The sequence below is a fragment of the Lissotriton vulgaris genome, chromosome 1_1, assembly GCF_964263255.1.
Source record: "Lissotriton vulgaris chromosome 1_1, aLisVul1.2, whole genome shotgun sequence".
Lineage (NCBI taxonomy): Eukaryota > Metazoa > Chordata > Amphibia > Caudata > Salamandridae > Lissotriton > Lissotriton vulgaris.
In genome coordinates this window covers 1,106,572,975-1,106,596,964 of record NC_141685.1, presented here as the reverse complement: position 1 = coordinate 1,106,596,964, position 23,990 = coordinate 1,106,572,975, and the positions used below count along the sequence as shown (strand labels likewise).

Genomic DNA, 23,990 nt, shown 5'->3' with positions numbered 1-23,990 from the left:
ATGGCATGAGTTACAGTATCTAAAGATAAGTATAACTATAAGTATAACTATAACTGCTGAATGTAAAAGTCAGTGTAACTATACCGTCCCTGTAATGTTTGATTTTATTAGTGTATTTCAATGTGTTTTGTTTCTGCTGGGGGCGAAATCCGCAGTGGATCCGTAAATAGTAAATTTCTGTGTTTGTTTGTTTTTTAACACAATTTTAGGGCCATAAAGGTCTTTCAGGGACCTCTTTATGCATCCTCTGGGGTCAGGATACCTGTATCCTGCCCTCTTCTATTGTTTTATGGTGTATTTTCAGTGCACCGAGCCAATCCAAGGAAACAAAATGATGGGTGCAACTTATCTTTCAAGCTGCACCCACCAATCAGGGCCTTCCTTTCACCTTCAGATTTGTGGCTATATCTCGGGTGGATCCGCAAACTATCAGCGTCCCCGGATAACACAGTTGTTTTCCAAATAATATCTCCAAAACTACTGAATGGATTTACACCAAATCACAAAAAAGCATGATCTGTGGACCAAGATCTAGCTTCCTGCCAAATGTAATGTTTTTCCGTCCAGTGGTTCGGCAGTAGGTTTTTTATAAGTCAATGGTAATTAACTTGGGGAAAACATGTTTTGGACCCTGCCTTTTTCTTGTCCCCGGTTGAGGAATCACCCCGAAACTTTTCCTAAATCCATCTGAAGTAACTGGCAATTTTCTTGGGGAAAATTTCATGGAGATTCATCAAGATATAGGCACCTGAAAATAACCTCTTCCTATGGAAACTAGGTTGTAACAATAACTACCTACTGGCAACCCCCAGTAGGAAATATATACAGGTGAAATGAGCTACCGAAAGAACTGAAATAACCAAAATAAAAGAGAATCTATTTTATTTATAACTGGAGTCCCTGTGTTGGTGTCCAGGAACTGGATGGGAATTGGAGTTGGTGTTCATATATATATACATATATATGCTATAAAATCCTTTATATGTTGATATATTTGTCAATGGAATCTGTGATGATTTAGCATCATTAAGCATTTATGCTGACATAATTGTTTGTACGAATTGTACTTTCAAAATATGATGACCAACACTGTGTATTGAATATTTTTTCTCTGTCTATTACTGATGGCATGCACTAGCACTTTAAAATGGGGTCGTTTACTAAGCACAGTCATGTGATCAAGGCCGCCTGGAGGGCCGAAACGCGTCGTGACAACAAAGCTGAAATAAAATAATGCTGGCACAATAGAAGGTCTACACTTGTCATTCTGCACGCAAACAGAGGGAAAGTGTTACAACTTCGAGTAATATATATATATATATATATATATATATATATATATATATATATATATATATATATATATATATATATATATATATATATATATATATATATATATATATATATATATATATATATATATATATATATATATATATATATATATATATATATATATATATATATATATACCAGGACAGGAGAGACACATTGAGACCCCGAGTGCACAGAACGCCAAAGACAACAGGGGAGCCAATCAAAAACATAGCGCAAGAAGAAAATGCAGCCGGCAACGCAAAGCAGCCGTACAAAAAAACGGTGAGGTGTAGGTGGAATTGCAAAGCCAAATAGAGCCTGATGTAGCCACCAGCACGGTAATTAATTTAACCGACATTACATTAACGAAAGCGGAGATCCAGATTCTGCCTCTTGGACTCTCTTTTAGCCCCGACAGCAGTTCCAACTACTCAGAAACTAGGATGGATGTATTTAGATTCATTAGGAAACTCAAACTGCAAAAACATCATAAACTACGGATTAATAAACTACTGGATGTTGGTCAGCACAGTATATGTAGCCCTTCAATGTTTACAGCTGGCGATGTAAACCTGTTTCATGATTTGGTGTCATTACAAAACGAGCAAACAACCATTACAAGTGATTTGGGGTTGAAAACTATGGATTTGGGTGGAACTATAAAAACATAATTCAAACCAAAATCGGTGTTCCAACCAGTTATGCTCCAACTTGGATGTCTATCATGAACAGGTAATTCTTGATTTAAAAAGACTATATAAATCAACTAACTTTGCGGGTCATAAATACAGCCATCAAGAACAATGTTATATACAACTCATGAAGAAGTTGCAGGACAATGATAATTTGATTGTGAGACAATCCGATAAGGGTGGGAACATTGTCTTGTGGCCACAGACTGTATATGGAGGAAGCCCTTCTGCAGCTTAATGACATTGCATGTTATAAAAAAGTAACATTAATGTGGTAAAATCCTCTTGGAATGAATATTATGGTATATTGCTGGCTTGGAAGAGTGGGGGGTTACTGTGTGATGATGAATATCGATTTTTGAAAAATGAGCATCCAGTAATCCCCTCTATATATTTTATTCCAAAGAGACACAAAAATGAAACTGAACCTCCGGGTAGGCCCATTACTTCAGCCATTGGTAGTATCATGGAAAACACTACAAAATATATACATTATTTCCTTCAAGAATGGGTCAAAGGTTTACCCTCCTACCTCCAAGACACTTCTGACTTCCTAAGAAAAATCCAGGGAATACAATGGAGTTATGATTTAATTTTGATAACTATGGACGTTACTGCATTATATACATCCATACCTCATCAGGATGGTATTAAGGCAGTACATCAATATTTGAACCGCAGGCCAGCACACCTATTTTTACACAACGAAATGTTAGTCAATATGATCAGTGCCGGTTTGGAGCAAAATTTCTTCTCGTTTCATAATTACATCTATCAGCAAACTAGGGGAATTGCGATGGGGGCCTGCTTCTCACCCAGCTATGCTTGTTTGCATATGGGGCTGTGGGAGGAGCAGGTCCTCATGGGGCACTTTAAACACATTTTAGGTCAACATGTACCCCTTTGGCTACGCTATAATGACGACCTTTTTTTAATCTGGAAAGGTCCTGAAGCACTTACCTTAGATTTCTTTGATCAAATAAATAGAAACCAACTTAACCTTGAGTTTACAGCCAATATGAGTAAATCCTCAGTAGTGTTTTTAGATGTGGAGGTATTCATAAAGGGTGAAACAATATCCACTAAAATGTATCGGAAACCTACTTCGGGAAATTCTTTACTACATGCTACGAGCCATCATCCGCAAAATGTAATCCAAAGCATCCCCTATGGGGAGATGCTACGGATACGTCGTATATGTAGTAGTGATAGTGATTGGCAAGTAGCTCAAGAGAATAGTAAACAAAGATTTCTAGCGAGAGGTTATGCCCCGGTGGTTGTGGACAAAGCGATTAACAAAACAAAATTGCTCACCAGGCACTGGTTAAAAAGAATGATATACAGATACCCACAAATAAGGTGGAACCTTTAAGCAGGGTTAGACTCACATACAACAAACAACACAAAGCTATCAGGAAAATTCTAAATAAAAATTGGAACCTGGTATTGAATGACCCCGTAATTGGTGGTGATCTGTTGAGACCATGTCCTAAACCTCAATGGACTTTCAGAAAGGCCAGGTCTATGGGCAACTGCCTGGTTAAAAACAGTCCAGAAATTAGAACACCCACTAACTGGTTATCATCTCAAAAGGGCTTTACTAAATGTGTGACATGCAAGGCTTGGAAATTTGCTAACAATTAAAAGCATTATACAATACCTTTCAATCCAAAACCAGTATGTATCAATAAGAGACTGAACTGCAAAACAGACCATGCTGTGTATGTGTTAGAATGTCCATGTGCTTTTAAGTACATTGGCAGTACTAAATTACCAGTACATAAAAGAATATTACAACACATACGAGCCATTACAAATAAAGATCAGGCTTATCCTGTGGCTATATATTTCGAGGTGGCTCATGAAAGTAACCCAATACATCTTTGTTACTTTGCAATTGATTGTGTCCCGCCAATTCGGAGGGGTGGTAACCGTGAAGGTTCTCTCGGTCTGTTAGAAACACGGTACATACTGGAACTTAACACAAAGTCGCCAATGGGGCTAAACGCCAGTGAAGATTTATACACTTGCCTTTAATTTATGTGGGTTGTTCCTTAGTCATTTTTTATTCCTCCATATACCTGAATAATTTATGTATGTATGGCGCTAAGTTCTCCGAAAAAACATGTTTTTAACTTTCCCCCCAAATATTATTTTTTTGCGCATATTTATTCACTACTATCAAATAGGGTAATAGGTTTGTTAATGTAAATAACACATAGCAATGCACTCCTTGTACCGCTGGTTCAAGGATTATTGTTATTTTGTTCATCATTTTAATATCAGCTGGACATTATGATCAGTAATATACACATATGCCCACTCGGGCTGTTTTTTATGGGAGGAATATCAAAATGTTATCTTTTCCATATGGATATACACTCTAGCGTTATTTTGCACTTAATATTGATATTAGCAGGACATTCAGGGTATATTAAATGTATTCATACTATTGGAATATTTATACAGGCATTTTTAGATTTTTTACATTATTTATTGTTTTATAGATTTTAAATGCTTAACGTTTTTACCCTATTATTTATTTATTTACATATTATATAAAAAAAGTATATACATATATTTATTATTGTATATAAGTATGTCCGTGCTTCAATTTATTCAATGCATTTACGCTGTTATTTATTAACAACTTTCCACCTTATTTGTGTGTATTGTGTCGACATTTGAGAAAGAGTCTTTCTTCTCTGTCACTCAAGCAGCAAACCAGCTGATGTTAATTTGTATCTTGCACTTGCACTTTAAAAACGTTTTTACACATATGCAACACGTCATGTGGTCAAGGCCCAGGTGGGGCTGAAACGCGTTGTGGCGGCGATGCAGGGTGACTAAAAAAGAAATAATTACCTGGCACAAGGAACTTTGGGTCCGCGTTTCATCTTTCCTCGTCTAAGGATTTATGGATGAATAGACTGTATTAATATGTATAGTATATGTATATGTGTATATATATATATATATTCACTGAAAAAACCATAGGTTTGACACCAGTTATAGTTAGCTGGAAATTTTACTGACATAAAACCATTGAAATTCCCACGTTATAGTTAGTTGGACTCACTATAACTTGCGCGCCTGAAATGCACTGCTGATGGCGTCACATATTACATCACTCATGACATGGTCAGTGACATCACTCATGACATCACTTATTTAATTTAATAGGTTTTTTAAATGCTAATTCCTAACTATAACTGGTGTGAAACCTATGATTTTTTCAGTGAATTTCATAGGTTTTGTAAATGCTAATTCCTAACTATATATAGGGCCTCAAACCTATGTTTTTTTCAGTGAATTTCAAAGGTTTTTTAATAGCAAATTTCTATAGCTATGAAATATAATATTTTTTATAATGAATCCTATATTGTATATTTATGTAATACTATTTTTTTAATGTATATTGTTCATGTTTATTTTTTATTTTTTTGCCCTGGCGCGCTCCCGGTGCTCGTACCGGTGAGCGTCCCGTTAGCGCTATTGCCGCGACCAAAAATATCATTGTGACGTATCGCGTAGCCGCGTGATGCGTCTTATGACGCACGGTGTAAGTGCACCCGGAAGCGCACGAGCGCATACGATCGCGCTACGTAAGCGGCCCCGGGCGAGTAAGCCCGTCGGGTCATGTGACCTGAAATTAACACTTTTCATTTTTTCAGAACAGTTTTTTTTTCCAAATGATGAAAGCCCCCACCTTTTATCCTCATTCTCACTTTGTACTTTGACTGAGGAAGACCTGTTTGCAGACCTGTTTGTAGTAAGTGAGAAATGGCTACAGTAGCAGCAGCAGCAGGAGCATCTCAACCACCACCACCACCCCCACAAGGACCACCACAACACCAGAGTGGTGGTGAAGAAGAAGAGGAGGAGGAGGAGGAGGAGGAGGAGGAGGAGGTGAGGCAGTTCCTGCCAGAAGATAATACCCCCTATAAACCCAAGGAGCACTTTGTGTGGGAGTTTTTTTTAAATCCCAAGGGGTCAAAAGAAAGTAAATGCTCCAAAAGTCACATGTCTCATCTGTGGCACTGTACTTTCCAGGGGGAACCCTGCAAAAAGTATTTATTTGGCAACAATAAAATGATTCGCCATATGCAACGCAAGCACCCAAACAACTATGCTGCGGCAGAGGTCAGAGAACTGACAAGAAACCCTCCCCAATCTTCTCCCAGCACCTCAAAAAGAAAAAAACCCACTCCATCGGGTCCAGAGACAAGGGAGATGGTCCCAAATATCCAACCCCAGTTTGGAGATTATAAAATACTTTGTAAATTTTGTGGGATTTTGACATTTTAGATGCAATACCTAGAATAAACACCAGGATTGGAACCTTGTATAATATTCTTTTGAGTAAGAAATATGATGATCTCGATAAAACTGAAAATAAATGGGCTGCAAAATTAAATAATCCTAATATAGACATTGACAGAGTGTTAGAGATGAGCCAAAAGCTACTTATGGCTAGCAATCTTAAGGCACAACTCTATAAAACTGTATTTGACCTTTATTTCACTCCCGCTAAATTGTTTTCGTGGCGTAAACGTGAGAATGATTTATGTCCCAGATGTACCCAAGGTTCGGCAACCCTTACTCATATGTTTTATAATTGTCCTGACTTGATGCTGATTAAAAACATGATAGTATCTTTCTGGGAAGAGGTATTTAGTCATAAAATACCAGAATCAGAAACCTTGTTTTTACTAAGTCATGATTATTCTTTAAATCTAACGAAACCTGAAGAAAGATTAATCTTTATAGGTACAGCAGTATTAAGGCTAATTCTGTCTACTCGCTGGAAAGAAGCAGACCCGCCAAGTTTTCAGATGTGGCTAGCGCGATTCTTAGCGGTTTATAGATACGAAATTGCTATATTTGAAATAAGAGGAGTAAAATCTAGGGCGCGCGGGGAAGCACTCTGACGCCCAATTACTAACTGGAAAGCTGGCATTATCCCTAGTGGTATTGGCTGATCTCCAAAAAATGTTTTATTCATTTGATGTCTTAATTGCCTATTGCTGTTTCTGTGTTGATTTTTTTTTTTTAAGTTATCGCTTCTTCTTTGTTTGATTAACTTTTCGGCTTGTATTACCTGCTGTATATTCTACTCATTCATGTTATGTATTCCCTCTTATTTTATTTTGTAAAATGACTCTTGCTTTTCCTGGTAAAAAACAATAAAAAAAAAAAAGTACATTTTGCGGGACTACAATTTGCTATGGAGAGCAAAGTTTCAAACTGATCAACCGTGCTGGAGACAACCACAACTGCAAAAAGAAACCTTAATTTTTTCCTGATTTTTTTTGCTCCAGTTGAGCCGTTTACAATTCCCTGTTTTTTGTTTGTCCCCATAAAAATTACCAAAAAAATATAAAATTGTTCATAAAAGCCAAAAAAAGTAAAAAAAATTCAAAACAACAATACAAAAATATAAAACAACAAAAAGAATAAAAAAAAACATTTCTTTTTAGAACTACCTCCAATTTATAAAAAAATGCTTCATTTTTAAAAACTCTGTCATTCTTTTTTCTCCAGGGTGATTCAAGAGCACTGAAACTCCACAGTTTTTTTTGCAAACTCCTACTGTTCCAACTGCCATTAAATTCCCACACTTCATCTGACTGCACCAGAACCTCCTCTCACCATGTATTCTGTCTGGATTATTGGCCATAGCTACATCCACTGGGCTCAAAGGTACGCAGCTATCAGAAATTTTCACAACCTTGATTTACCAAATGTGGACATCAAGTGGATTGGCCAGAGAGGATTGAAATGTCACCAATTGATACCATTGGTGAAAACCTTTTTGCATCTGCCACACCCTGACCTCATAATTGTGCACTGTGGTGGAAATGACCTAGGCACTTTGACTGGGGTAGGTCTGGGAATGCTTTTAAAGGACACCTTTCATCAATTGATGACACTTTTTCCCCAAACTGCCTTGGTATATTCCAATATATGCCAAAGACAGAAATGGAAGTGGTCCAACCAATTTTGTCCACAATTTGATAAAGCACGGAAACATGTGAATAAATCTGTTTCTGCTTACATGAGAGACTTTAGAATGGGTTTAATATACAACAATAACTTGCGCTACAACATGCAAGACATCTACAGAGGAGATGGTGTGCACTTCTCCGATGAGGGGAATAGAATATTCCTCCTGAATTTAAAACTGTGCATTGGAATCTATTTGTAGGTACCTAAATTAGCCACAGAACCCAATAGCTCTTTTCAGAGCTACCCTACCGCTGATCATTCAAAACGTTTTTCTTTTTCTAACTTTTTTCACTATTTTTCACCAAAGTACGCTCCCCGGTTCGCTTACCGGTGCGCGTACCGGGCGCTCCCCATGCAAAAAATATTTTTATCATTTTTTTTTTGCCTATATGAGCGTCCTAAGCCCCCCTCAGAAAACCTAGAGGGTCAGGAAGTGTCTTCCCTGCCCCCTTCTACCCATTCCGAACATTGTTTGCCCTCCATCTTGTGTCTCAATTCTACCGAAACACAAAATGGAGGACTCCCGTAATACTGCCGGTGCGCGTACCGGGGCGCGCACCGGTGAGCGCTCGCTAAAAAAAGGTGGGAAAGTAATTTACAAATTTGATGGAATTCCATTGAGAAAATCATACTGTAGGCCTGACTAAATATCCTGAGGTAAATTACATGACAAAAACACATATGAAGTGTTAGAATTAACAACCAATTAAAATGTTACTTTCATTTTCTACTATTATTTCTAGACATTTGATTGGTTATGTACCTGAATATATATAAAGAAAGAGAGAGAAACACAGCCATTTTGACTACTACTTCCTGAAGTACATTTCAAGAGCATTTTCACTGACAACTTTAACTTCTTTTTCAAAGGTAAGATATAATTTAAAAAAATTGAAAGGATAACTATGTTATGCACTTTAAATTAATTTAGGAAAACGTTTTCAGATAGTTACATACTGTCCCTCTATAAGAGTTAGTCATTGAGAAAGACTTAATTATTTAAATTATGGATTGAGTTAGGCTTCTGTGGTATAATTATGAATTTACTTAGGCTTCATCACAGGCACTTTTTAATAGTTCTACTTCCTGCCTGAAACCATGCACTGCCCAAAGATAACTTCACTGTTAAAAACTCACAAGTACCTGTCTGAACTTAAACCCAACAGTGCCCTATCTCCACTGATATATTTATTTTATATGCAATTTACAGCAAGAAAATGGAAGCACAGCAAAAAGAAAATACAATTTCATTTCAAATTAAGATTGAAAACAATCCTAACGAAGAAAAAGAAGAAGTAGACTTTATGGATGAAACACTGGACCAAGAATTAATAAAATGTACTGAAGAATGTGATTCTTGGAATGAAAAGGAGGACATACCTGATGATTTAATGTTACAAATTCTCTTAGAGTATGAAAAATCAGAACAATAAATTTAAATTTTAAAAGTTAAAATTGTTTGAGACATTATTCTTTTTAATACGAAAATTATGAAATAGTACCCAAAAAGATAAAATATAAAGTGAGACTTAAAATATACTGTGCAACTTTTTTGTGTTACATAGTAAGTTTGCTCATAGTTACTTCCTTTCTCCCACTATATTATCTCCATTGTGTATTTAACATCTCTTTATCATCTCCTCCCTCCATGTTCTTTCTGCTTTCCTGACAGACTATGCTATGAATTCCATATACCACAATACCTTCTGAAACAACATGCAAGATATCTACAAAGGAGACGGTGTTTATTTATTTTTAGACTCTGCATTGGTACCTACATGTTGGTACTTAAATAAAAAAAATAAAAAAAAAATACAACAAAAAGAACAATCAATAAACATACAATATTTGAAAATTCTTTCATTCTTTTTTCCCTATATTACGCTCCCCGGACCGCTTCCCGGTGCGCGTACCGGGCGCTCCCCCCGCAAATAAAACGATAATAAAAATTATTTTTTTTTGCCCTGCGGGGCCCTTTTAAAGCCCCCTCATCAAACCTAGGGGGTCAGGGAGGATGTACTCTGCCCCCTTATGCTCATTTCCCCCTTTGTTTTTGCCACCTCTTGTGTCTCGATCCTACTGAGACACAAGATGGCGGCCGCTCCGGACTGTTTAGAATGTTCACAGTCACCGGGGAGCCAATCTGCTTCTTGCGAAGTTCCGTTACGCGTCAGGTACGCGAACCGAGGCGCTAACCGGGACGCTGTCACAGATATATATATTTTTTTAGCGTTAATTTCTCAAAATCCACTGGAGCACATATCTTAAAACCTAGCAAAGGCACATCGGGCTACCAGTCCCTACAATTTTGTCAAGTTTCATAGAAATCCATTCAGCCGTTCGAGCTAAAAGTGAGTCCAACCGCCCTATGGAAAACTCAATCTTAAAAACACGTTTTGGGACCCCCCTTTTTTCTCGGCCCCCACTTCACGAAACCCCCCCAAACTTTAAGGGGATGCTCAGAAACAAAATGTGCCATTTTCCTGAAATTTTCTGCCAATTCCGTCCTTCAACGCCAAAGTTATTCAACATAGAATTTTCAGTAATCCCTATTCAAAAAAATCCTAACTATATATACCTACTGGCGACCGCCAGTAGGTAATATATATATATATATATATATATATATATATATATATATATATATATATATATATATATATATATATATATATATATATATATATAAATAAAACAGCACTTTAAAAGAACTACCTTTCGTTGTGGTCCGTTCCTGTTAAGAAGTGTTGGGGGAGACTTTTGCCCTGGTATGCTGCTTCTCAAGGACTTGTTTGTCATATATATTTATATATATATGCCTCACTGGAGAGAGCCTACATAATGGAAAGTGACAGTTGCCGTCATTTCGTCACCTGCTGCCTGCCCCTGAAGAAGAAGCATGTTTGCTTTGAAATGTGTTGGGACTGTGTAAATACCCAGCCTTCATGTAAAGCTGCTTGAATTAAATGGTTTGTTAACCATTCTAGTGTCGGAGTGGCGTCCTTATGATCAGAGGCACCCTTGATGATATATATCTATACTACTATTATAAAGAGAGAACTTGCACCTTTTGGCCAGGTAAACTCGGGAACCACAGCGCCAATCTACACACCCGATACATCTATGAAAATGGCAGGGTGTGTAGATGGACATAGGCTATATAAATTAAAAAAAAAAAGTAAATTAAAAAAATTATGTTTCTAAACAAAGTAGTGCCCTGAAAGTAGCGCCGGCCGGGACCTAGCGCTGGCCATGACGCGACGTGCATGATGAGGACAAGGAGGAGGGCTGTGCAGTAATGCCTCGATTTCAGTCTCTCAGGGCCGTGTCTCTCTTCTATGTCTATGGCTCTGCAGCGAACTGTGGGCGGGCCTCGGAGCTCTCACTTTTCGACACACTAAAGATGGCGACAACGGGGAGCCGAGTGCCGGGCTGGAGAGTCCGAGCAACGAGTGCGGTGGAGCGGAGGGTCCGCGCTTGAGCGCACTGCCCGGAGAGTTGCTGGAACGCATCCTCTGCTCCCCAGGACTTACTGCCGCTGACATCTGCCGCGCGGCTCGGAGCTGCCGAAGGTTGCGGAATCTTTGTGAGGCCCGAGGAAAGGTGTGGAGGCAGCAGTTTCGGAGGAGGTACTGGGGCTCAAAGGGTTTACGATTAGAACAACAATTCGGGGGGTGCGAGTGAGTCTGGGCGGGAGGGGGGCGCGAGTGAGTCTGGGCGGGAGGGGGGCACAAGTGAGTCTTGGCAGGAGGGGGGCGCGAGTGAGTCGGGGTGGGAGGGAGTTGGTGCGGGACGGGGTTGGGGCGGGAGCGGGTGTACTGCCCCCAGCCCCTTTCTGCCCCAGGCAACGCTGGGGCGGGCTGCTAGTATATATATATATATATATATATATATATATATATATATATATATATATATATCCAAAACCACACGCTCACCTTCAAAGAAAGTAAGCAGGACACAGCTCCGAGTGCCAACAAAGGATTTATTCAAGCAGACCACAGCTTTGTCTTCGCAGTCCGTGAAACGCTATGGCAGACGCGTTTCTAGCCGGAAATGGCCGTCATCAGTGCCGTGGCTGGTAAGTCCTGGACACAGAGACTGCCCCCTAAGTAGCAGTCTCTCGGCTCCTCCTCCTAAGTGCAGGTACTTTGATGGATGTTTGTGATTCGCAAGAGTGATGCATGGTGGGAACTGGAGTATATATATATGTATATATATATATATATATATATAAATATATATATATATATATATATATATATATATATATATATGTGTTATTTGTTTTCAAAAAGTAGCGATTGCCACTGTGCAGTTATAATTGAGTCAGAGTTTCCATAGTAAGAAAGTTTATCATTTTACTAATAACTTTGATGCTGTTTGGCGTATGTTCACAAAATTTTCCCCTCTAAAACGTTTTCAACTCAGGTCCCAAAGCATATTTTTTTCCCTGTGCAATTTTTTACAAATACCATCAGGCCACGGCTGTGGCCACACCCATTGGGCGGAGATTTGCTATCAGGAGTAATGCTCTTAAAAACGCTATGCTTATGTCTCCTCAGAGTGTCTGCCTCTGAAGAAGTGGAAACGTCCACGAAACGCGTCAGGCGAGACTGTTTATTTGTGAAGGCTTGGCTGATGTTTCCCTGCTTTTAAACCCTTCCAATAAAGACATTTTGGGCAAATTCGTATCTTGTGGTGAGGCGACTCCTTCAACAGGCAAATTGTGTTTGTAATTGACAGCGGCCTGCCTGAGCCACGGAGGAGCCCCGGTGCTTCAAGAGCACTCCAGCAACGACGCCTACACGCCGCTGCCAATGGAGCAAGAGCCGATCTTATGGAAGACAAATGGTGAGAGCGGGGACTTGAGCTGTGCCACACCGCCCACTGGGGCGATTTATTTGAACATTATTGAGGGCAAAACGCATAGCTTCTCACTGCAGAAATACAAGAGCACTACAAATACCATCAGGCCACGGCTGTGGCCACACCCATTGGGCGGAGATTTGCTATCAGGAGTAATGCTCTTAAAAACGCTATGCTTATGTCTCCTCAGAGTGTCTGCCTCTGAAGAAGTGGAAACGTCCACGAAACGCGTCAGGCGAGACTGTTTATTTGTGAAGGCTTGGCTGATGTTTCCCTGCTTTTAAACCCTTCCAATAAAGACATTTTGGGCAAATTCGTATCTTGTGGTGAGGCGACTCCTTCAACAGGCAAATTGTGTTTGTAATTGACAGCGGCCTGCCTGAGCCGCGGAGGAGCCCCGGTGCTTCAAGAGCACTCCAGCAACGACGCCTACACGCCGCTGCCAATGGAGCAAGAGCCGATCTTATGGAAGACAAATGGTGAGAGCGGGGACTTGAGCTGTGCCTCACCGCCCACTGGGGCGATTTATTTGAACATTATTGAGGGCAAAACGCATAGCTTCTCACTGCAGAAATACAAGAGCACTACAAATACCATCAGGCCAGGGCTGTGGCCACACCCATTGGGCGGAGATTTGCTATCAGGAGTAATGCTCTTAAAAACGCTATGCTTATGTCTCCTCAGAGTGTCTGCCTCTGAAGAAGTGGAAACGTCCACGAAACGCGTCAGGCGAGACTGTTTATTTGTGAAGGCTTGGCTGATGTTTCCCTGCTTTTAAACCCTTCCAATAAAGACATTTTGGGCAAATTCGTATCTTGTGGTGAGGCGACTCCTTCAACAGGCAAATTGTGTTTGTAATTGACAGCGGCCTGCCTGAGCCGCGGAGGAGCCCCGGTGCTTCAAGAGCACTCCAGCAACGACGCCTACACGCCGCTGCCAATGGAGCAAGAGCCGATCTTATGGAAGACAAATGGTGAGAGCGGGGACTTGAGCTGTGCCTCACCGCCCACTGGGGCGATTTATTTGAACATTATTGAGGGCAAAACGCATAGCTTCTCACTGCAGAAATACAAGAGCACTACAAATACCATCAGGCCACGGCTGTGGCCACACCCATTGGGCGGAGATTTGCTATCAGGAGTAATGCTCTTAAAAACGCTATGCTTATGTCTCCTCAGAGTGTCTGCCTCTGAAGAAGTGGAAACGTCCACGAAACGCGTCAGGCGAGACTGTTTATTTGTGAAGGCTTGGCTGATGTTTCCCTGCTTTTAAACCCTTCCAATAAAGACATTTTGGGCAAATTCGTATCTTGTGGTGAGGCGACTCCTTCAACAGGCAAATTGTGTTTGTAATTGACAGCGGCCTGCCTGAGCCGCGGAGGAGCCCCGGTGCTTCAAGAGCACTCCAGCAACGACGCCTACACGCCGCTGCCAATGGAGCAAGAGCTGATCTTATGGAAGACAAATGGTGAGAGCGGGGACTTGAGCTGTGCCTCACCGCCCACTGGGGCGATTTATTTGAACATTATTGAGGGCAAAACGCATAGCTTCTCACTGCAGAAATACAAGAGCACTACAAATACCATCAGGCCACGGCTGTGGCCACACCCATTGGGCGGAGATTTGCTATCAGGAGTAATGCTCTTAAAAACGCTATGCTTATGTCTCCTCAGAGTGTCTGCCTCTGAAGAAGTGGAAACGTCCACGAAACGCGTCAGGCGAGACTGTTTATTTGTGAAGGCTTGGCTGATGTTTCCCTGCTTTTAAACCCTTCCAATAAAGACATTTTGGGCAAATTCGTATCTTGTGGTGAGGCGACTCCTTCAACAGGCAAATTGTGTTTGTAATTGACAGCGGCCTGCCTGAGCCGCGGAGGAGCCCCGGTGCTTCAAGAGCACTCCAGCAACGACGCCTACACGCCGATGCCAATGGAGCAAGAGCCGATCTTATGGAAGACAAATGGTGAGAGCGGGGACTTGAGCTGTGCCTCACCGCCCACTGGGGCGATTTATTTGAACATTATTGAGGGCAAAACGCATAGCTTCTCACTGCAGAAATACAAGAGCACTACAAATACCATCAGGCCACGGCTGTGGCCACACCCATTGGGCGGAGATTTGCTATCAGGAGTAATGCTCTTAAAAACGCTATGCTTATGTCTCCTCAGAGTGTCTGCCTCTGAAGAAGTGGAAACGTCCACGAAACGCGTCAGGCGAGACTGTTTATTTGTGAAGGCTTGGCTGATGTTTCCCTGCTTTTAAACCCTTCCAATAAAGACATTTTGGGCAAATTCGTATCTTGTGGTGAGGCGACTCCTTCAACAGGCAAATTGTGTTTGTAATTGACAGCGGCCTGCCTGAGCCACGGAGGAGCCCCGGTGCTTCAAGAGCACTCCAGCAACGACGCCTACACGCCGCTGCCAATGGAGCAAGAGCCGATCTTATGGAAGACAAATGGTGAGAGCGGGGACTTGAGCTGTGCCTCACCGCCCACTGGGGCGATTTATTTGAACATTATTGAGGGCAAAACGCATAGCTTCTCACTGCAGAAATACAAGAGCACTACAAATACCATCAGGCCACGGCTGTGGCCACACCCATTGGGCGGAGATTTGCTATCAGGAGTAATGCTCTTAAAAACGCTATGCTTATGTCTCCTCAGAGTGTCTGCCTCTGAAGAAGTGGAAACGTCCACGAAACGCGTCAGGCGAGACTGTTTATTTGTGAAGGCTTGGCTGATGTTTCCCTGCTTTTAAACCCTTCCAATAAAGACATTTTGGGCAAATTCGTATCTTGTGGTGAGGCGACTCCTTCAACAGGCAAATTGTGTTTGTAATTGACAGCGGCCTGCCTGAGCCGCGGAGGAGCCCCGGTGCTTCAAGAGCACTCCAGCAACGACGCCTACACGCCGCTGCCAATGGAGCAAGAGCCGATCTTATGGAAGACAAATGGTGAGAGCGGGGACTTGAGCTGTGCCTCACCGCCCACTGGGGCGATTTATTTGAACATTATTGAGGGCAAAACGCATAGCTTCTCACTGCAGAAATACAAGAGCACTACAAATACCATCAGGCCACGGCTGTGGCCACACCCATTGGGCGGAGATTTGCTATCAGGAGTAATGCTCTTAAAAACGCTATGCTTATGTCTCCTCAGAGTGTCTGCCTCTGAAGAAGTGGAAACGTCCACGAAACGCGTCAGGCGAGACTGTTTATTTGTGAAGGCTTGGCTGATGTTTCCCTGCTTTTAAACCCTTCCAATAAAGACATTTTGGGCAAATTCGTATCTTGTGGTGAGGCGACTCCTTCAACAGGCAAATTGTGTTTGTAATTGACAGCGGCCTGCCTGAGCTGCGGAGGAGCCCCGGTGCTTCAAGAGCACTCCAGCAACGACGCCTACACGCCGCTGCCAATGGAGCAAGAGCCGATCTTATGGAAGACAAATGGTGAGAGCGGGGACTTGAGCTGTGCCTCACCGCCCACTGGGGCGATTTATTTGAACATTATTGAGGGCAAAACGCATAGCTTCTCACTGCAGAAATACAAGAGCACTACAAATACCATCAGGCCACGGCTGTGGCCACACCCATTGGGCGGAGATTTGCTATCAGGAGTAATGCTCTTAAAAACGCTATGCTTATGTCTCCTCAGAGTGTCTGCCTCTGAAGAAGTGGAAACGTCCACGAAACGCGTCAGGCGAGACTGTTTATTTGTGAAGGCTTGGCTGATGTTTCCCTGCTTTTAAACCCTTCCAATAAAGACATTTTGGGCAAATTCGTATCTTGTGGTGAGGCGACTCCTTCAACAGGCAAATTGTGTTTGTAATATATATATATATATATATACATATATATATATATATATATATATATATATATATATATATATATATATATATATATATATATATATATATGTGTTATTTGTTTTCAAAAAGTAGCGATTGCCACTGTGCAGTTATAATTGAGTCAGAGTTTCCATAGTAAGAACGTTTATCATTTTACTAATAACTTTGATGCTGTTTGGCGTATGTTCACAAAATTTTCCCCTCTAAAACGTTCATTCAACTCAGGTCCCAAAGCATATTTTTTTCCCTGTGCAATTTTCACGGGGAATATTAAACAATGATACCAAAAAAATGGCTGAACAGAATTATACCAAATCTGGCTGCAACCTAGATCTTTACCCAGAAAGCGTGCTGTTTGAGATTTGGAGTACATCTGTTCAGCCGTTTTAGAGAAATTAAGGTTTAAAAAAGTGATATCTAAAGTCCCAGGACTCCAGTGGGAAAAAAACAACAAACAAAGCATTTGTAAGAGCTGGGTCTGTGGGATCAAGAGTGGGCCAGCACGAGCAAGAGCTCTGATTGGCTGGCTGCCACAAGAGGAGAAATGTTGCAGCTGCCATTACAGGACTCTGGGACTGAAAAACCAATTAAAATAACATAGGAGGGGACTTTTATATAAAACTGGTGAATTTTAGTGGTACTTTGGTTTTAAAGAACAAGTTACTTACCTACTGTTATGCTTTTTCTGGTGGATACTGTATCTACCTGCTGAGTCCTCACCTTTTGAATATCGCAAGCATCAGTTAGGATTGCAAAACTTTTTGCTAGCTCTCTCACGCCAGGAGGGAGTGCTGGATCCACCTCTGTGCCACAGATGGCCCCTAGTGTCTTCAATGGAGCTATAAATTGCCCCCATTGGTGGGCCCCTAATTTCAAGCAGTCATTGTTCTTAAGAGTGGCATACAGGTCTATATGAGGAGTCCCCCACAACTGGAAAATTTCCTGGACTACCTCTGGGTGGAGGTGCCACTCATGGTCAGCAAGATGCAGCCCAGCTGGGAGTGTCCGCTTGCATGTACAGCACTCTGGCAAGTGATTTGCTACTACCCAAATCTGATGGTCCTGAGACCAGAGTCGTAAAATTTTTCTGCAGAGAAAAGATAACCCCCTTGCTGGTTGATGTACCACATTGGGTTCCTGTTATCTGTCAAATTCTGTACCGATTGACTGCAGAGGTAAGGGAAGAAGGCCTTAAGAGCCAGACGTACAACCCACATTTCCAAAAGATTGATGTGTAGAATCTGTTCTTCTGAGGGCCAGAAGCCTGTGACTCCAGTCCCTCCAGATGAGCACCCTACCCAAGGGTGCAGGCAAGCATGATAACTGTTCCCAGCGGAGGAACAGGGTGAAACGGCTTCCTTTGAAAAAGGTTGTAGTTCGTACTCACCCATTGAAGATCTGCTGCAGTATACCTGAAGATTTTGATACAGGCTTGTAAATCTCCATTGAGTTGGAACCACTGCCTGCGGAGGCACCACTGTAGAGCTCTCATTCACCACTGTGTATAGGTGGCCCAACAAAATGCAGGAGGCTAGCAGACTGAGCAGGCATAAGGCCGTAGGACTGGGAAGATCGATCCATTCTGAAACATCAAAATGATAGCCTAAATATCTTGAATCCTGTAAGGAGCCGGAAAGGCTCTACTCCTTGTGGTGTTCAGTACTGCCCTTATAAACAGGATGCAATGAGAGGGCAAAATGTGACATTTGGGCTTGTGGATTGAAAAGTCCAGGTCAAAAATCAGCTGAGTTGTTCACAAGTGGTGTGACACCATCTCCGGCAAACTTTCCTTGATGAGCCTTTCATCAAAGCAAGGGAATACTCTGATTCCCAACCATCTGAGATGGGCTACAATCATTGTCATTGCCATTGTGAGAACTCGAAGTGCAGAAGCGAGGCCATATTGAGGAACCTTTAAGTGGTAATGTTCAGATCCGACTGTTAAGCGAAAATATTTCCTGTGAAACTAGAGACTAAAGGAGAGGGATGTGGCTATAGGTATCCTGCAGATAGAAAGACACCATCCAGTCTTCCAGTACAGACAAACCTGAGCTAGGTACAGCATTTTGAACTTTACCTTTTTGAGGAACCAGTTCAAAAACTTGAGGTCTGGGATCGAGACCAGCACCCTTTTTAGAGGGTCAGGAAGTACAGAGGGGGAGCATGCCTGAGACCTTTCCTGCTCTGGAACCATCTCCACTGTGCCCTTTAGGAGTAAAGATTGGACTTCTTGTTGAACAGAACGGAACCAGAGAAGCAGGCAGTCCTCTATGGCAGAATAGTGAAACGATTGTTTCCACCGGGAGGACATGACAAAAGCGCCCCTGGTTCCCTAATTTTTAAAGATAAAAGACGTCATTGGACGAGGAATATTGTTTAAGATACCACACCCAATCTCAGGATACTCGATAAATAATCGAAGCGGGCCATGCTTATATAGGAGAAAAATGGAAAATGAAGCAAACCCACCAATCCTAGAAAATACCACGTCCCGACTGAACCTCATTTGATCATATCCAAAGAATACTCTTAAGGGTGATCTTATTGACCCCAGAAACACGACAGACAGAACATAGTGTCTTGACAAAGGTGGCTTAAAATCAAACCTACCACCGAAACGCGTTGACGCATTTCCAAGTATAATTCTTCGACTCGGACACCTGTGTTGATACATTATAAGACGGTGCATAACACATGGGTGTTAGATAGAGTTTGAATATACACCCTGTATTGTACAATTGGATGTCTTACTGTTGTCTGTCCCCCTTATTTGTATCAATTTTGCTGGTCAATTTTGAATTTCCATGTTTTTTATTATTATTGTCATTTTTTAATTGGTTTTACTTGTGTATAGTGATGATACTGTCCACTTGTTCTTTTAAATATATTGTGTAATTAATAAACTGTGTTTTTTTGACTTTATATACGAATTGTGCTAATTGCTGTGTGATCTAAGTTGTTCAATTGAACACCCAACGCAAGGGAACCTTTTCTGTTTACTGGTTGGATTAACCCTACTTCCCTTGATTTTAGTTAAGGGGTACCTCTCATTTTCTTCTACTTCTTGTTGAAGGACAAGTAGATGGTATTGAGGAAAATAGTGAGGGAAATATGAATGTGTGTTTCCTGGAAGGGTAGGGCATGCCTCCTATCCAAAATTTGCAAAACCCAAAGGTTCGATGTAATGGACACATTTGTGGAAAGGATGATATCTATCCTCCAATGGGTAGATTGTGTTCTAATAATGCAGTGGTTGCAGAAAGGGAGGAGGAGGAGGATTGGGAGACAGGAAGACGTAGGGCATTCTGTCTTCCTCTGACATGTCCCCTGTACTGTCTGTAGAAGCGATTTGCCTCTTGGTGTTGCTGCTGCTGTGCTGTTGTTTGTACCCTCAAAAGGAAAAGCCTCTACTGAGTCCCTGAAACCTCTTAAGTTCTTTATAATCCCTAGATTGAGATTGTAGGCCAAGAGATCTAGCTGTGGCCACATTGTCTTTATATATTTTCAGTGCTGAGTTTGCTTTAGCAACGAAGTTTCTAGATTCATCAAATGGTGGGTTCATTAATGTAGTTTGGACATCTTGAGAGAAACCTGAATTGCTCAACCAGGCAGACATCAATGCTCCCATTGCTCTTGTCACTGAGTCTGTTTTATTTAGGCTGCATTGTAAAACTGGCCCTTAGCTGGTTGTTCAACTCCTAACAGCTCTGTAAAGTGAGCCAACTTTTCTTATGGTAAGTTGGGGATCATTGATTGTGCAGAATACAATAAGTCATGGACATATCTGACAAGGAGATAGGTAACATTAAGTGATTTTAGCGCCAGTTCTGGCATTGATGATGAAGAGGAAGGAAGGACAAGAGGAGGAGGTGTTGTCTTTGGCGTCAATGCAAGAGTCAGAGTTGTCCATAAAAATATAAAAAGAAAAAATATTCTGCAACTTTTTTGTTGTCCTACACTTTCAGGTAAATACATATACAATGAAACACACACACTTTAAATGGAAAGAAAAATGTTAAAATGATATGTGGGAATGTATTCCTTATGTTCTGAAAGCTCAGTTGGTTAATAAGGTCACTGCAGATGAGTGTGAGTAACCAGAGAGCCACAACTAAAGCCAGGCCAGGGCGCCAATAGAATATTGACATGTATTTATAGTGCTTTAAGGTTGCGGTCGGTGAATGAAAGTACAAGAAAACGGGAATACCATGTGGAATAGTGCCAGGTAAATCTTGGTCCTGGGTAATTCCTCATTCTGTGGGGTTTAGCTCATAATTGAACAATAATGGTAGCTTGAAACCTCACATTACTGGTAATTAATGATGCAGATTTTGCACCTCGTGGGACTGTCCAATTTGTTATGGGTACCGTGGTGGGCGACTGGGGATAGATCAACATGGATGAAAGACCTAGCTATCATATACCACCACATCTATAAATACACAGAGGAGTACTTTACCATATTTTAACTTCAGTTAAAGAGAATGCAAGATTCCATCAGAATGGATCTTGACGAAAAACGTAAGGCCTCATTTATGAAAACTGTTGCATCGCTGCGCGAAAATAACAATGCAACAGTTTTCACTACGCCCTCCTTGTGACGGGATGGATTCGCCACATTTAATGTACGGCATTCCATGTTGCAAGGAGTTACAGATACGTCAGTATATCTGGCGTATATCTTTAGGCGCAAAAGTGGCGATTGCTGGGGTTTGTCTGAAAACAGACGCAACTCCAGCAATGTGACCTTTCACATGGAGCAAGCCCCGTGTGAAAGAGCCTGCGTCAGTCTTATGCCTGCTGTGAGACAGGCGTAAAATATAGACGCAGTAGCGTGCTAGAAGTGACGCACTTAAATCTTATAGATTTCAATGCACCACCTCGATGAGGCATTTTGTGGGGTATTGCCTAACCTGCATACATTATACCTGACGCAGGTATAATGTGGTGCAGGGGTTCACAAAGTGACGCATCTGCCTAGATGTGTCACTTAATAAATAGGACGGAACATGGTGCATTTTGTACGATGCCGGTGCATCACAAAAAGTGAAGCAATGGCGGCGCAAAAGTGTTGAAAGGCCTCGTAAATAAAGGCCTTACTTTTTAAGCTTGTGTTATTAATTCTACCATCATGATAATACCACCATCATGATCGTTTCTAGACTGAACTATACCAGTGGTTGCTATGCTGGTCGTCCTAAATCAGTTATTTACAAGCTTTAAGGTGTTTAGAATATGGCTGCATAGCCTGTCAGGAGGTTCTCCAAGGCTTACCATAAGCTGCATTGGTTGCCAATTTCTTGAAGGATTCATTATAAGGTGCTCTACTTTGTCCACAGAGCCTATTATGAAACAAGCCCCATGTTGCTGTTGGGTTTGAAAAACCCCATTCCTATTATATACTTATTCCGTGCCATAGTAGGTTAGCAGTGTGTAGCTAAATGACGTTTCATTTGCATTCACATTATGAAACCCACTGAGTTATCCTTGTAAAGTGCAAGCCTTAGTTAGCAAGTGTGACTCCATTTTGTATTTCGCTATCCCCATTAGGCTGTGTCTGATCTAGGTCTTATTATTTGTTTTGCATGCCTCAGAAGAACACAGTATTCAGCTATTATTTCCTCCCCTGCTCAAGGTTGGATTCTGACTTACTAATGAATAGGTCATTCTGCCCAGCATAGCTATCCAAGTGTGTAGCTTCTTGGTGGCGAGGTGGGAGAATGATCTGCCGCCGGTGGTCACTCTATGGATGTGGGGGACGGTGGTGAGGGCATGGTCTGCGGAGCGGAGTTGGCTGGTGGGGGGTGTAGAGGCTGAGTCGGTTGTTGAGGTATGCTGGTCCAGTGTTGTGGAGTGCCTTGTGTGCGTGGGTGAAGAGTTTGAAGGTTATCCTCTTGTTGAAATGGAGCCAGTGCAGGTCTCTCAGGTGGGGTGTGATGTGGCTGCGGCGAGGGATGTCGAGGATAAGGCACGTGGAGGTGTTCTGGATACGCTGGAGCCGTCACAGGAGTCTGGCCACGGCTCCAGCGTAGAGGGTGTTCCCGTATTCCAAAACAACAGTTGATGACGAGGGCCTGGGTGACCATCCTTCTTCTTTCGGTGGGAATCCATTTGAAGATCCTGGGGAGCATGTGAAGGGTGTTGAAGCAGGAGGAGGGGACTCGTTGCCCTGCTTCGTCATGGAGAGGGTAGAGTCGAGGATGACCCCTAGGTTGCGTGCGTGGTTTGTGGGTGTTGGGGGTGTTCCTAGTGCAGTCCGCCACCAGGAGTCATCCCAGGCCGAGGGGGTGGATCCAAGGATGAGGACCTCTGTCTTGTCCGATTTCAGTTTCAGTCGGTTGCTCCTCATCCAGTCAGTGACGGCCTTCATTCCTTCGTGGAAGTTGGTTTTGGTGGTGTGGGGGTCCTTTGTGAGGGAGTGGATCAGCTGAGTGTCGTCGGCGTGGGAGATGATGTTGAGGTCGTGCCGTAGTGCGACGTGGGTGAGCGGTGCCATGTAGACGTTGAACAGCATTGGGCTGATGGATGAGCCTTGGGGTATGCCGCAGATGATCTCGGTGGCTTCAGAGCGGAAGGGGGGCACGAATGCTCTGTATTCTGCCGGAGAGGAAGGAGGATGTCCAGTCTAGGGCTTTCTCTAGGATTCCGGCATCGTAGAGGCGTGTTCATAGTGTGCGGTGGCAGACCGTGTCGAAGGTGGCTGACAGGTCCAGGAGGATGAGGGCTGAGGTTTCTCCGTTGTCTAGTAGGGTCCTGATGTTGTCGGTGGAGGCGATGAGGGCAGTTTCTGTGCTGTTGTTGCTACGGAACCTGGATTGGGATGGGTCTAGGATGCTGTTCTCCTCGAGGAAGCAGGTCAGTTGTTTGTTGATGGCCTTTTCGATAACCTTCACCGGGAACGAGAGCAGGGAGATGGTCCGGAAGTTCTTGAGGTCCTTGGGGTCCGCCGACCGCCTTGGGATTCTTCATTTTTTAAACCATTCTTTATTGAAGATTTTTTTTTAACATTTTGTTCAGCCCACCCCACCCTCCCCAGCCACCCCCATACAGGCAATTTTAAATAATAATAATAAAATAAACATACATTGGATATACTAAAAGTACTATTACAAGAAAACATTAATGATATTTCCATCGGAGTAATTAAAGACATTACTGATCTGGACATTCTATCCAATGCGTAAGTGGGTACCAAATTTCTAGTCCCTTCTTTTTCTAGTTCATAGCCTTCCTACTGTATATGGCTATTTCCAGGC

General features: G+C 42.1%; 1 protein-coding gene across 3 annotated transcripts in view; it reads right to left on the bottom strand.

The window, feature by feature from the left end:
- The window catches only part of LOC147748685 (A.superbus venom factor 1-like), a 1,068,833-nt gene that overhangs the window by 7,245 nt on the left and 1,037,598 nt on the right, over positions 1 to 23,990 (bottom strand). The gene's annotated exons all lie outside the window — the stretch shown is intronic.